The sequence below is a fragment of the Microcaecilia unicolor genome, chromosome 3 (genome assembly GCF_901765095.1).
Source record: "Microcaecilia unicolor chromosome 3, aMicUni1.1, whole genome shotgun sequence".
NCBI classification, from domain to species: domain Eukaryota; kingdom Metazoa; phylum Chordata; class Amphibia; order Gymnophiona; family Siphonopidae; genus Microcaecilia; species Microcaecilia unicolor.
Genome location: NC_044033.1, coordinates 15623203 through 15636832, shown reverse-complemented (window position 1 = coordinate 15636832; position 13630 = coordinate 15623203). Strand labels below are relative to the sequence as shown.

Here is a 13630-nt window from a genome sequence, read left to right as displayed (position 1 = left end):
GTAAGTCATACTTATTTATTAAGAATATATCAGAGTCACCAAACTGTTCTCTGTGGTTAGGATGAATATTGTGTCTGTGTTGTCCACGACACAGCAAAACTGAGATTCAAATATGATGTGGTGTTTAATGATGCTTTCAACACATTTCCTATGCACACCTGCTAAAATACATAATCTTCATTTGCACAAATACATAACAAAGAGTTTGTAAAATTATGCGTAATTCCCTGTCTCCTCAGCTCGAAACCTTGGGGTCATCTTTGACTCTTCTCTCTCCTTCTCTGCTCATATCCAGCAGATTGCCAAGACCTGTCGTTTCTTTCTTTACAACATCCGTAAAATCCGCCCCTTTCTTTCCAAGCACTCTACCAAAACCCTCATCCACACCCTTGTCACCTGTAGTTTAGACTACTGCAATCTGCTTCTTGCTGGCCTCCCACTTAGTCACCTCTCCCCTCTCCAGTCGGTTCAAAACTCTGCTGCCCGTCTCGTCTTCCGCTAGGGTTGCTTTACCTCATACTACCCCTCTCCTCAAGACCCTTCACTGGCTCCCTATCGTTTTCGCATCCTGTTCAAACTTCTTCTACTAACCTATAAATGTACTCACTCTGCTGCTCCCCAGTATCTCTCCACACTCGTCCTTCCCTACACCCCTTCCCGTGCACTCCGCTCCATGGATAAATCCTTCTTATCTGTTCCCTTCTCCACTACTGCCAACTCCAGACTTCGCGCCTTCTGTCTCGCTGCACCCTACGCCTGGAATAAACTTCCTGAGCCCCTACGTCTTGCCCCATCCTTGGCCACCTTTAAATCTAGACTGAAAGCCCACCTCTTTAACATTGCTTTTGACTCGTAACCACTTGTAACCACTCGCCTCCACCTACCCTCCTCTCTTCCTTCCCGTCCACATTAATTGATTTGATTTGCTTACTTTATTTATTTTTTGTCTATTAGATTGTAAGCTCTTTGAGCAGGGACTGTCTTTCTTCTATGTTTGTGCAGCGCTGCGTATGCCTTACAGCGCTATAGAAATGCTAAATAGTAGTAGTAGTAGTAGTTTAAAAAGGCATACCCTACCAATCCAACTTAAATGCCTAATCTCTGCAACATAACCAAACTAAAGCACGTAATGGACATAACACGACTCTTCCGTTCTCTGATTCCCTAATGTGGCTGTGCCACATGAACTTGATCTTACCACAAACATCACCCTGTATTTGTTCACACCGGAGCTGCAAAGGCCTTTCCGGTACTATGTAAGCACATTGAGTCTACAAATAGTGTGGAACAATGTGGGATACACATGTAACAAATAATAAATAAAACTACAAACCTAGACTCACACTAAGGGGCCCTTTTGCAGAGAGGCAGTAAGCCCAACGTGGGCTAATACCCGCTCCGCTCTTTTTGGGACTACCACCGGCCCAACACAGCCACCGGCAGCAGTGCCGCTCACAAGCGCACGCCATTTCCAGAGGAAAAGAAAACCCTCAGAAATGGCTTGTTGTGGTGATAACTTGGCGGTTATCAGGCATCGCCGCACGCTGCACGGTTACTGCTGGGTTAGCACGAGATACCTTATCACCATCTCAGTGGGTGGCAATAAGGTCTCCCCATAGTATAGCCATGTGGTAAAGAGTTCTCTTACCGGCATGGCCATGTTGTGTCTAGGGTCATTTTAACCCGCTGCAGTAAAAAGGGCCCTGGCGCGTGGGAAAAACAGCCCCCGCCGCCAGTGCAGGGCCCTTTTTCCCGCAGCTTGGTAAAAGGACCGCCATATATTGTTCTAAGAGCAAATACTGAGGAAACTTCAAACAGCCCAGAACAACGGCAGCCAGGCCTCATCTTTGAAAACCTAAATATGAAAGGGCAAAACCACTACGAGAGAAACTACATTGGCTTCCACTCAAGGACCCGCGTTACTTTTAAAATTTGCACATTAGTCCATAAGATCATTCACGGTGAAGCCCCAGCGTACATGTCTGATTTAGTAGACCTACCACCCAGAAACGCCAAAAGATCATCCCGAACTCACCTCAACCTTCACTACCCAACTTGCAAGGGCTTGAAGTACAAGACGATACACGCGTCAACCTTTTCCTACAAGAGCACGAAGTCTTGGAATACATTACCGCGCAACCTAAGAACGATTAACGAACAAGCCTCCTTCCGTAAACTACTGAAGACTCACCTGTTTGAACAAACTTACGGAAAGAGCCAAAACACATAGAGACCACACTCACTGTTCACCAATGCAATACACATCCAATTCTGATCCATCATCCCTTTATCCAGTCATTCATACATTTATTCACGGAACTATGTACACTATGAGGCATATTTTCAAAGCACTTTGGGAGGCTAAGTTCCATAGGTTTCTATGGAACTTTGGGAGGCTAAGTGCTTTGAAAATGAGCCTCTATATGTCTAGGTGTCTAATAATGCCCTTTTTCCCATTGTCTCCTTCTAATGTTTCTATGTTGATGCCCTATTGCTATACTCCCAATGTTATTCGAATGTCTCGCACAACTCTGTTCAATGTAATCCATAACCTATTCGTAACAAATGTATTTCTATTATTCAAGTCTTTTTGTAAGCCACACTGAGCCCGCAAATAGGTGGGAAAATGTGGGATACAAATGCAATAAATAAATAAATAAATAAGTGACCGTGTAGTATATATAATTGTTTGCCCTTGTCAAAACCTCTATGTAGGCAAAACTATTAGACTTTTTAAAACAAGAATGATCGAACATAAGTCTTATTCCCATCTCTAGATCATTTATAAATATGCTAAAAGTGGAGGAGTGGCCTAGTGGTTAGAGCACCAGTCTTGCAATCCAGAGGTGGCCAGTTCAAATCCCACTGTTGCTCCTATGATCTTGGGCAAGTCACTTAACCCTCCATTGCCTCAAGTACAAACTTAGATTGTGAGCCCTCCTGGGACAGAGAAATATCCAGAGTACCTTAATGTAACTCACCTTGAGCTACTACTGAAAAAGGTGTGAGCAAAATCTAAATTATTAAATAAAACACAACAGACCCCCAGAGAACCCAACTAACCATCCTTCTCCTTTGACAATACTGACCATTTAACCCTACTCTCAGTTTTCTATCAAGCTTGGGAATTGACTCAGTCCCAGGTTCTATGAATGGCAATGCTCATTATTTACATAAGTACGTAAGTATTGCCATACTAGGAAAGACCAAAGGTCCATCGAGCCCAGCATCCTGTTTCCAAGAGTGGCCAATCCAGGTCACAGATACCCGGCAAGATCCCAAAAATGTACAAAACATTTTATACTGCTTATCCCAGAAATGGTGGATTTTCCCCAAGTCCATTTAATAACGGTCTATGAACTTTTCCTTTAGGAAGCAGCCCAAACCTTTTTTAAACTCCGCTAAGCTAACCGCCTTTACCACATTGTCTGGCAACAAATTCCACAATTTAATTATATGTTGAGTGAAGAAAAATTTTCTCTGATTCGTTTTAAATTTACTACATTGTAGCTTCATCGCATGCCCCCTAGTCCTAGTATTTTTGGAAAGCGTGAACAGACGCTTCACATCTACCCATTCAACTCCACTCATTATTTTATAGACCTCTATCATATCTCCCCTCAGCCGCCTTTTCTCCAAGCTGAAGAGCCCTAGCCGCTTTAGCCTTTCCTCATAGGGAAGTCGTCCTATCCCCTTTATCATTTTCGTCGCCCTTCTCTGCACCTTTTCTAATTCCACTATATCTTTTTTGAGATGCGGCGACCAGAATTGAACACAATATTCGAGGTGCGGTCGCACCATGGAGCGATACAAAGGCATTATAACATCTTCATTTTTGTTTTCCATTCCTTTCCTAATAATACCTAACATTCTATTTGCTTTCTTAGCCGCAGCAGCACACTGAGCAGAAGGTTTCAACGTATCATCAACAATGACACCTAGATTCCTTTCTTGGTCCGTGACTCCTAACGTGGAACCTTGCATGACATAGCTATAATTCGGGTTCCTCTTTCTCACATGCATCACTTTGCACTTGCTCACACTAAACGTCATCTGCCATTTAGACGCCCAGTCTCGTAAGGGTCCGCTTGTAATTTTTTCACATCCTCCCGCGATTTAACGACTTTGAATAACTTTGTGCCATCAGCAAATTTAATTACCTCACTAGTTACTCCCATCTCTAGGTCATTTATAAATATGTTAAAAAGCAGCAGTCCCAGCACAGAGCCCTGGGGAACCCCACTAACTACCCTTCTCCATTGAGAATACTGACCATTTAACCCTACTCCCTGTTTTCTATCTTTTAACCAGTTCTTAATCCACAATAGAACACTACCTCCTATCCCATGACTCTCCAATTTCCTCTGGAGTCTTTCATGAGTACTTTGTCAAACGCCTTCTGAAAATCCAGATACACAATATCAACACCGGCTTCCTTTAATCCACATGTTTGTTCACAACCCTTGAAAGAAATGTAGTAGATTGGTGAGGCAAGATTTCCCTTCACAAAATCCATATTTACTTTGTCTCATTAATCCATGCTTTTGAATATGCTCTTTAATTTGGTTCTTAATAATAGTCTCTACCATTTTGCCCGGAACTTACGTCAGACTCACCGGTCTATAATTTCCCGGATCTCCTCTGGAAACTTTTTTAAAAATCGGTGTTATATTGGCCACCCTCCAATCTTCCAGTACTACACTCAATTTTAAGGATAAATTACATATTACTAGCAATAGCTCCGCAAGCTCATTTTTCAGTTCTATCAGTACTCTGGGATGAATACCATCCGGTCCAGGAGATTTGCTACTCTTCAGTTTGTAGAACTGCCCCATTACATCCTCTAGGTTTACAGAGAATTCATTAAGTTTCTCTGACTCGTCAGCTTCGAATACCATTTCCGGCACCGGTATCCCACCCAAATCTTCCTCGGTGAAGACCGAAGCAAAGAATTCATTTAATCTCTCCGCTACGGCTTTGTCTTCCCTGATCGCCCCTTTACTCCTCGGCCATCTAGCGGTCCAACTTATTCTTTTGCCGGCTTCCTGCTTTTAATATACCTAAAAAATTTTTCACTATGTGTTTTTGCCTCCAACGCAATCTTTTTTTCTAAGTCCCTCTTAGCTTTCCTTATCAGCGCTTTGCATTTGACTTGACATTCCTTATGCCGTTTCTTATTAATTTCAGTTGGTTCCTTCTTCCATTTTCTGAAGGATTTTCTTTTAGCTCTAATAGCTTCTTTCACCTCACTATTTAACCATGCCGGCTGTCGTTTTGTCTTCTGTCCTCCTTTTTTAATACGTGGAATATATTTGGCCTGGTCTTTCAGGATGGTGTTTATGAACAGCATCCATGCCTGATGTAAATGTTTGACCCTCGCAGTCGCTCCTCTAAGTTTTCTTTTCATCATTCTTCTCATTTTATCATAGTTTCCATTTTTAAAGTTAAATGCTAACGTATTTGTTTTCCTATGTATACTTACTTCAAAGCTAATATCAAATCCGATCATATTATGATCACTGTTATCAAGCGACCCCAGCACCATTCCTCCCGCATCACATCATGCACTCCACTAAGGACTAGGTCTAGAATTTTTCCTTCTCTCGTTGGTTCCTGTACCAGCTGCTCCATAAAGCTGTCCTTGATTTCATCGAGGAATTTTACCTCCCTAGCGTGTCCCAATGTTACATTTACCCAGTCAATATCAGGGTAATTGAAATCATCCATTATTATTGTGTTGCCCAGTTTGTTTGCGTCCCTAATTTCCTTTAATTATTATTATTTATTTATTATTTATTGCATTTGTATCCCACATTTTCCCACCTATTTGCAGGCTCAATGTGGCTTACATAGTCTTGTTAACATTGTCATTCCAGGATATCAGATACAGTTAGTATTGTGCAGAGATTAAGTAAGGGAAGAGAGAAGAAGGAAGGGAGTCATTAGGGTAGTTATAGAAGGTGGGCTTTCATAACTGAGTGGGTTGGTGAGGTGGATTAGTGAGGTTATCGGTTCTCATTGTAGGCTTTGTTGAAGAAATATGTCTTCAGAGATTTACGGAAGATAGTTGTTTCGTCGATTGTTTTCAGGTCTTTAACATTTCTGCATCTGTCTGTTCATCCTGGCCAGGCGGACAGTAGTAAACTCCTATCATTATCCTTTTCCCCTTTACACATGGAATTTCAATCAGTAGGATCCATCCCTTTCCCTCTTTACTTCCTCTTCTGGTATTTCCTTTTTTCTTTGGACAAGCAATGGTGCCAATGCCTTCTTGAGTTGTCAATCTGTTTTTGTCTGTGCATCACCCAGATATGGTTTAGGCTCTCTACAAGAGAACTTGTTAATGGATAGAAAATAGAGGGTAGGGTTAAATGGCCGTTTCTCTCAGTGGAGGAGGTTAAATAATGAAGTGCCACAGGGATCTTTGTACTGGGTCTGGTGCTATTTAACTTATTTATAAATGACCTAGAAATGGGAATGACAAGTAAGGTGATTAAATTTCAGATTGACACAAACTATTCAAATATGTTAAAATGCATTCAGACTGTGAAAAATTGCAGGAAGACCAAATGGCAGATGAAATTTAATGTGGATAAATGCATAGTGATTGTTGAGAATTGAGGGGTCCCGAGCCCCCCCAAGAAGGCTAGAGTGACCTCAAATCTGACTCCATCTCTAAATAGCACTAGTACTGGGGTAATCAAGGAGTTATTGCCTCTAAGGGAGACGTTAGTCTAAGGAAAAGATACCAGCCTTATGACAAACTGGATTTAGATTACAAGTTATACAATGCATTTATACTTACAGCCTTTGATCATTAAGTGAAGCCCACAAACCATCATTTGGAATGAGTATTTATTAGCCAAGGTACAAGTCAAAATCAGTGATTGACAACAGGCATGTACCATCAATTAATTATAGGAATATAATAAGCTGCAAACAGGTGTTAGTTATTTGCTAATCTTTTATAATTTCTTCTACCAATTAGAGGTTTTACAAGGGAAAGCAATTAGGTAATTTGTCAATTCTGCTGGACACATTGGTTTCCCTTGGAGAGAGAGTGGCAACCCTTTTCTCTCTAACTTAAACCAGGAAATACCCGGATTTTTATAGGTGCCCTCAGGATATGGATAATATGACAGTAGATATACCTGATTGGATTTATGCTAATGTCATGGTTGTCACTGATTGGCTCATGCTAATGAGTAGTTTCTATCTTGCTACGCCTTTCCTTTCTCACACCAGCTGACCACAATCCTGCTCACAGGAAGTCTCCCTCCTCTCTGGAACAGCTAGTTCCTTATTTTCTCTGCACCTGCTATGACTCACTCATTGCTCAACTTGTTTTCTAACTTACATTAGAGAAAATTCCACTTTGTAACTTTGTTTTCATATCTATTAACTTAACTTTTAGGCCTCAATCCGGGCTACAAACCAGGCCATACTTTTCCAGTAAGCTCCCAGTTATGTCAGCCATCAGATTTCTGACTCAGCCAAGGTCTGTAATGGCCTGAGCTCTATGACTAGGCCCTCCACCATTCCAGTGGGGGGGTCTCTGGCTGTACCATAATTATACATTCCCCACTTGTCACCCCCTCTGAGGAGGGGTGACACAAAGCTCATCAAGCTTGTCATCATCCATTCCAGAAGGTGGCAAGCTATCAACGAGAGGGGAGTTTTGGTCTTACAAATTGCTAGAAGGGTATGGTGCAAGACAGGAAACTTCATTCTCGAGGTTATATATTATTTGGGCATATGGAATTCCCTTTATATTACCTAATCCCTTGGGCCTTAATCCTGATGTCATCTCTCTTGAGACTTACTCAAACCTGTAGTGAGAAAGGGTTTTATGAATGGGACAAATCCATGAGGTTCATCTACAAAATCTCATGAAGTATAGGTATGTGGGTAATAGTAATTTCAGGTGGATCATACTAATAAACACTTTCAGGTCTTTCTATGGCTTCTATTGTATCTGTAGCATAGTGCATGGGGAGATAATCTAATGTATCTATCTCAGTGGTCTTGAGAAGGAACAGTGGTTTCGATTAAGCATTGTTATGGGCTCAACAAATATATGGTTAGTACTCTGTTTGCAGGCTGTTTAAGGTTGTAGGTATTCAGAATCCTTAAACAGATCAGAATTCTTGGACCTTACTATTACTCATCATTGGCATCCAATCATGAGCACTAAAAATTGGATAGCAAGTATGAGGTTGCCTTATACAGCAAAAAATGGTCAATCCTAAGAAAATTTATATTAACAAAGGTCATGCATGGATTTTGACATATGCATAATGACCTGGAAGTATGGGAAGCATTTTATATATCCGTTACCCCACTTGGAGCTTAGTCAAACCTACAGAAAGACAGCTTAAGTAAGCTTAAGTAAGCCTACACCAAAGTTAAACAAAGGCATAACTGGTTGATACTAACAGGGTTTACACCTACATTATGATATCATAGCCAGTATTAGGGTTTGATGTTACCCTTGTATCTGAGCAATATCAACGTCAATTTAAATTACATAAACAGAAATAACGGGGAAACTCTTAGGAAAACTAATACAGATCATAGTTGCGTGATGTTAGGTCTCAGAGTAACAAAAGAGAGGGTAAAACAGTACATAAACATAAGCAACCAAAGAAAAAAAGCACAGCTGGGCCTTCAAGACTGAGACAACAGGAGTCTTTTAATTCTGAAAGACCCAACACGGGCTGTGTTTTGGCGTAAAGACACCTGATTCAGGGGTCTATTAATAAAACATATAAAAGACAATCATACATTTAAATATCAATCATAAAAAATAATGAACAATAAACAATATAAAGAGCTAATGTTCATTGGAAAACACATACACAGATTACAATATGCAAGAATGCCAAACATCATATTTCTCTGAGATATTTGATTGTGTTTAAGGAGCCCAAATATTCTCCAAGTTGGATCTTCGAGGGGCCTACAACCTCATTTGGATACGAGAGGGTGATGAGTGGAAGACTGCTTTTAACACTCGTGACGGGCACTGTGAGTATTTAGTGATGCCCTTCAGGTTGGCTAATGCCCCAGCTGTGTTTCAGTCCTTCATGAATGATATATTTAGAGACTTCTTGTATAAATTTGTTACGGTCTATCTAGATGATATTCTTATATTTTCTAGACCTGCTGAAGAACACTATGATCATGTGAAGACCATAGTACAGTGGTTGAGAGAGAACCAATTGTTTGTGAAACCAAAGAAATGTGAATTTCACCATTCTGAACTGCCTTTTTTAGGATATATTATTTCAAACCAAGGATTGTGGATGGATCCCAGCAAATTATCAACAATTTTGCGGTGACAGCAGCCCACAGGGCATAAAACGTTATAACACTTCCTAGGAGTTGACAATTACTATAGGCATTCAGAATTATTCTTCACTGGCCGCTCCTCTCACCGCTCTGACTAGAAAGAATGCTGACGCTTGTCATTGATCTCAGGAGGCTTGCAACGTGTTTGAGAATCTCAAGCATTCTTTTGTAGCAGCACCCATCTTACAACATCCTAAAATCCAGTGAAAAAATTTTTGTGGAAGTAGATGTTTCATCGATGAGCACAGGGGCAGTACTGTCACAGGCTCATTTGATTGGGAGGCTTCTCCTGTGTGCCTTCTTTTCCAGGAAGTACACCCCAGCCAAAAAGAATTATTCTATAGGAGACCAGGAGTCGTTAGCCATTAAACTTTCCTTATAGGGAAGTCGTCCTATCCCCTTTATCATTTTCGTCGCCCTTCTCTGCACCTTTTCTAATTCCACTATATCTTTTTTGTGAGGCGGCGACCAGAATTGAACACAATATTCGAGGTGCGGTCGCACCATGGAGCGATACAAAGGCATTATAACATCCTCATTTTTGTTTTCCATTCCTTTCCTAATAATACCTAACATTCTATTTACTTTCTTAGCCGCAGCAGCACACTGAGCAGAAGGTTTCAACGTATCATCAACGACGACACCTAGATTCCTTTCTTGGTCCGTGACTCCTAACGTGGAACCTTGCATAACATAGCTATAATTCGCGGTTCCTCTTTTCCCACATTGCATCACTTTGCACTTGCTCACACTAAACGTCATCTGCCATTTAGACGCCCAGGTCTCGTAAGGGTAGCACCTCATTAGAAGGGAGCACAGGTGCCCTTTACACGTATTCACGGATCACAAAAAGACCTGGTCTGTCTACATGAAGCTAGACAATTGAATCGTCGTCCGACAAGCGCAGTTGGGCATTATTTGTCTCGACCACGTGTAATTGGGGTGGGTTCTTTGAGGCTGTAGACCACTCAACAGAGGAAAAATTACCAAGGCAGATGCCTTTCGAGATCGATTGGAGCCTGATAGAGAGGATGAACGCTTGCAGGCAGTGGTGATTGATCCCACTGCCTATCATTCCACGCGATGGTACCCGTGGGTGCCACCCTGGCTACTTTGGTACCTCCTCAAGTTGGATGGAGAGAAATATTTGATAGGGTCAGGCCTCTAATTTGTAAGGAACAATCCTGGTATCTTGGGAACTAAGCAATTTTATATCCACAGAAATATTGGAGGCCGCACACGTCAACATGATGTCCAAGAATTTGTTGTCGCATGCCAGGATTGTGCGCAGCTTAAGGCTGATCATTAGAGACCTCAGTGACTGTTCTTTCCACTACCAGTACCTGAAAAGCCATGGACCCATATAGCCATGGATTTCATTACTGACCTTCCATCCTCTGAAAGATATACAGTCATCTGGGTGGTAGTAGGCCAGTTTTCCAAAATGGCACATTTTATACCTATGTCAGGCCTTCCCTCTGCTGTGAAACTTGTGCAACATTTCATCACTGCAATCTTCTGTCTCCACGGACTACCAGAGACTATCACTTTAGAACGTGGAATACAATTCATGTCCAAGTTCTGGTGAGCCTTGAACCGGGCTCTAGGTGTGAAGTTGAATTTTTCCTCAGGATATCACCCTCAATCAAACAGTCAAACCAAGTGTATTAATCAGTGTTTGAAATAGTTCCTGTGAATGTATGTTACTGCCCATCATGATGATTGGAGTCAGTTACTTACTTGGGCAGAATTTGCCCATAACTACAGAATAAGCTCTGCCATTGGGTCTTCTCCATTTTATATTGTTTATGGACGACATCCACGTATTCCATTTCCATTGAAAACTAACTCGGATGGTCCTGCTGCAGCCAGAGCTGTAACCTCCCTCCAATCGGTCCAGAAGACACTTCAGCAAACCACCACTTGTATGAAACATCAAGCAGACAAGCATAGATGACTGGGGCCTCAGTTTCAACCTGGTGATTTAGTGTGGCTTTCCACTTGCCATCTTTGGCTGAAGACTCCTTCCACTCAATTTGCTTCATGATTTGTGGGTCCATATCCCATTATAAGACAAGTCAACCCAGTCAGCTATCAGCTCAAATTGCCACCTAGTCTGCAAGTACACAATACGTTTCATGTATCTCTGCTTAAACCAGTGGTTTTAAGAAAGGGCTCTTTATCTTCATTGTCTTTCCGACTAGCAGTATCGGCCTTCCAAGGTGAATATGAAGTTTGAAATATCCTTGATGCCTGACACCTCAGGGGGCAACTTCAATATCTCATCTCTTGGAAAGGGTGTGGACCAGTGGAGAATTCTTGGGAAGCTGCTAATCAAGTTCACACTCCGGTATTGGTCCGACGCTTCCATTGACTCTTTCCTCATAAACCTAAACCCCGAACCTGAGGTAGAGGGGGGGCCTTGGGGGGGGGATGTTATGATCCTGCTGGGACAAGCATGGTAGCAACAGGGTCTTGGTCCTGAATGGCTATGTCAGGGATTGGGCTGATGTCTAAGGCAGATGATGTCAGCTGCTAAACCCTATTTAAGTCTACCTCTGCTTGCATAAAACACTCTAGCATTAATTCCCTCAACTGTGAGCTTACCTTGTGGCACAGTATGAGTTCTTTCGCTGTGTTATTAATCTTTAATCCTTTGTTCCTGTATTTGCTGTTGGAGTCTGTGAGAGCTGGCTTCTGGTGCTGTAGCTCAGCTGTGAGCTACTTCTCTGTGTGGTTTCCCTAATCCTTAGTGTGCGTATAGTTCTTGGTCGGAGTTCCATCTGAACCAGTCAATCGTTCTTCCAACTTTCTTTCCCAAACCTCATGCCCATCCTGGTGAAAGCACACTGTACACCTTGAACTGCAAGGAAGTCTTAACCTTCTATATGGAGCTGACTAAAGCCCAGTTTTTGTTTCTTTTGACCCAAACAGGAAGGGGGAACTTTATGAAACTCTCTCCCAAAAGAACTATGAACAATTACTTATACTCTTATATTCAGAAAGCACCTTAAAGCATATTTATTTAAGCAGGTATATCTTGGTATGGATTCGAAGACAGTCTATGTTATTGACCCTTTAACTGAACTCTATGTAAGAGAGTATTTACACTTTCTTAAATTATATTTTTACTGTTTTAAGATGTCTTTTTAAATGCATTATGCATGCATTTATTTATTGTGTATGTGCCTTGTAACTTGCTTAGAACTGTAAATAATGTGGGCTATAACTTTATAAATAAAATAGCTACTACATTTGGGATCTATAGGAGGAGCTAAGTTGGCGTTTCTCCTCATAGAGCCTGATTTCATGTCATATCAGGGCTTGTGAAAATCTTGAGCTTGTTACATTATGTAGCTTCTGGATCATTTCAAACCCTGGTGGCTGCAGTTGGTGGGATAGAGTGAAACACTTTCTCCAGATATTATTATAAGACTAGTAAGAAATGCCTGTTTCGTAAAAAAATGAAACGGGCGCTAGCAAGGTAATCCCCCCCCCCCCACCATCCTCCCTCCCTCCCGAGTTCCAGACCCCCCTCCGTCCCTCCCTTCCGAGTTCCACACCCCCCCTCTCCCTCCCTCTGTCCCTCAGTCTCTTGGTTGCGAGTTTGTGAGGAAAGTTCGCAGCGCTCTCCCCGCTGCTGTCACTGAATCTCTGGAACTCATGCGTTTTGCCTTCGCCGCCCCGCCCTCAACGTCACTGTGTTTTGATGCGAGGGCGAAGCTACACTGACTGCAGGCCAAACCGGATATCTCGGGCACCTCATCTTGCTTGAGGCTTCATTGGAACGTTGGAGGTGCCTTTTATATATATAGATATAACTACCTGAACACAGACACATCCACTCCCGAGTGCTGCTCTGCTGATTGATTGCAAGCCTCATTCCAGTTCTGTGTACCTGTTGGCTTGGAAGCTCATTTTTTTTCTGCTGCTTTGTGAAGAATTGATGCCATTGTGGGTTCTATATTAGAATTATTCATTGATACCTGGGGCACAGGCTGTTACAGTGCCTTCCTTTCTTTTGCCTGGTTAAGGCTGCCTCTTCCAATCCAGTTAGTAATGCAAAACTAAAGGAGAAGTCATGACTCACCAGAGATTTTGCACAGTATATCAGCTCGAAAAACATTTAGTCAAGCCAGAAAAAGGTTAACATTTTCTTTTTTTTTCTCCCCTAGAAGTCTGTTTTTCTTTTATTGAAATAATGAGAAAGCCTGCTTGTTCAACCCTGAAGTTGAAAAAGCCCATATTGTTCTCTTTAAAATAGCAGCAGCCTTAAAAC

General features: G+C 41.8%; 1 protein-coding gene across 1 annotated transcript in view; it reads left to right on the top strand.

The window, feature by feature from the left end:
• Positions 1-13630, top strand: part of KIF6 (kinesin family member 6) — a 795359-nt gene that overhangs the window by 436960 nt on the left and 344769 nt on the right. The gene's annotated exons all lie outside the window — the stretch shown is intronic.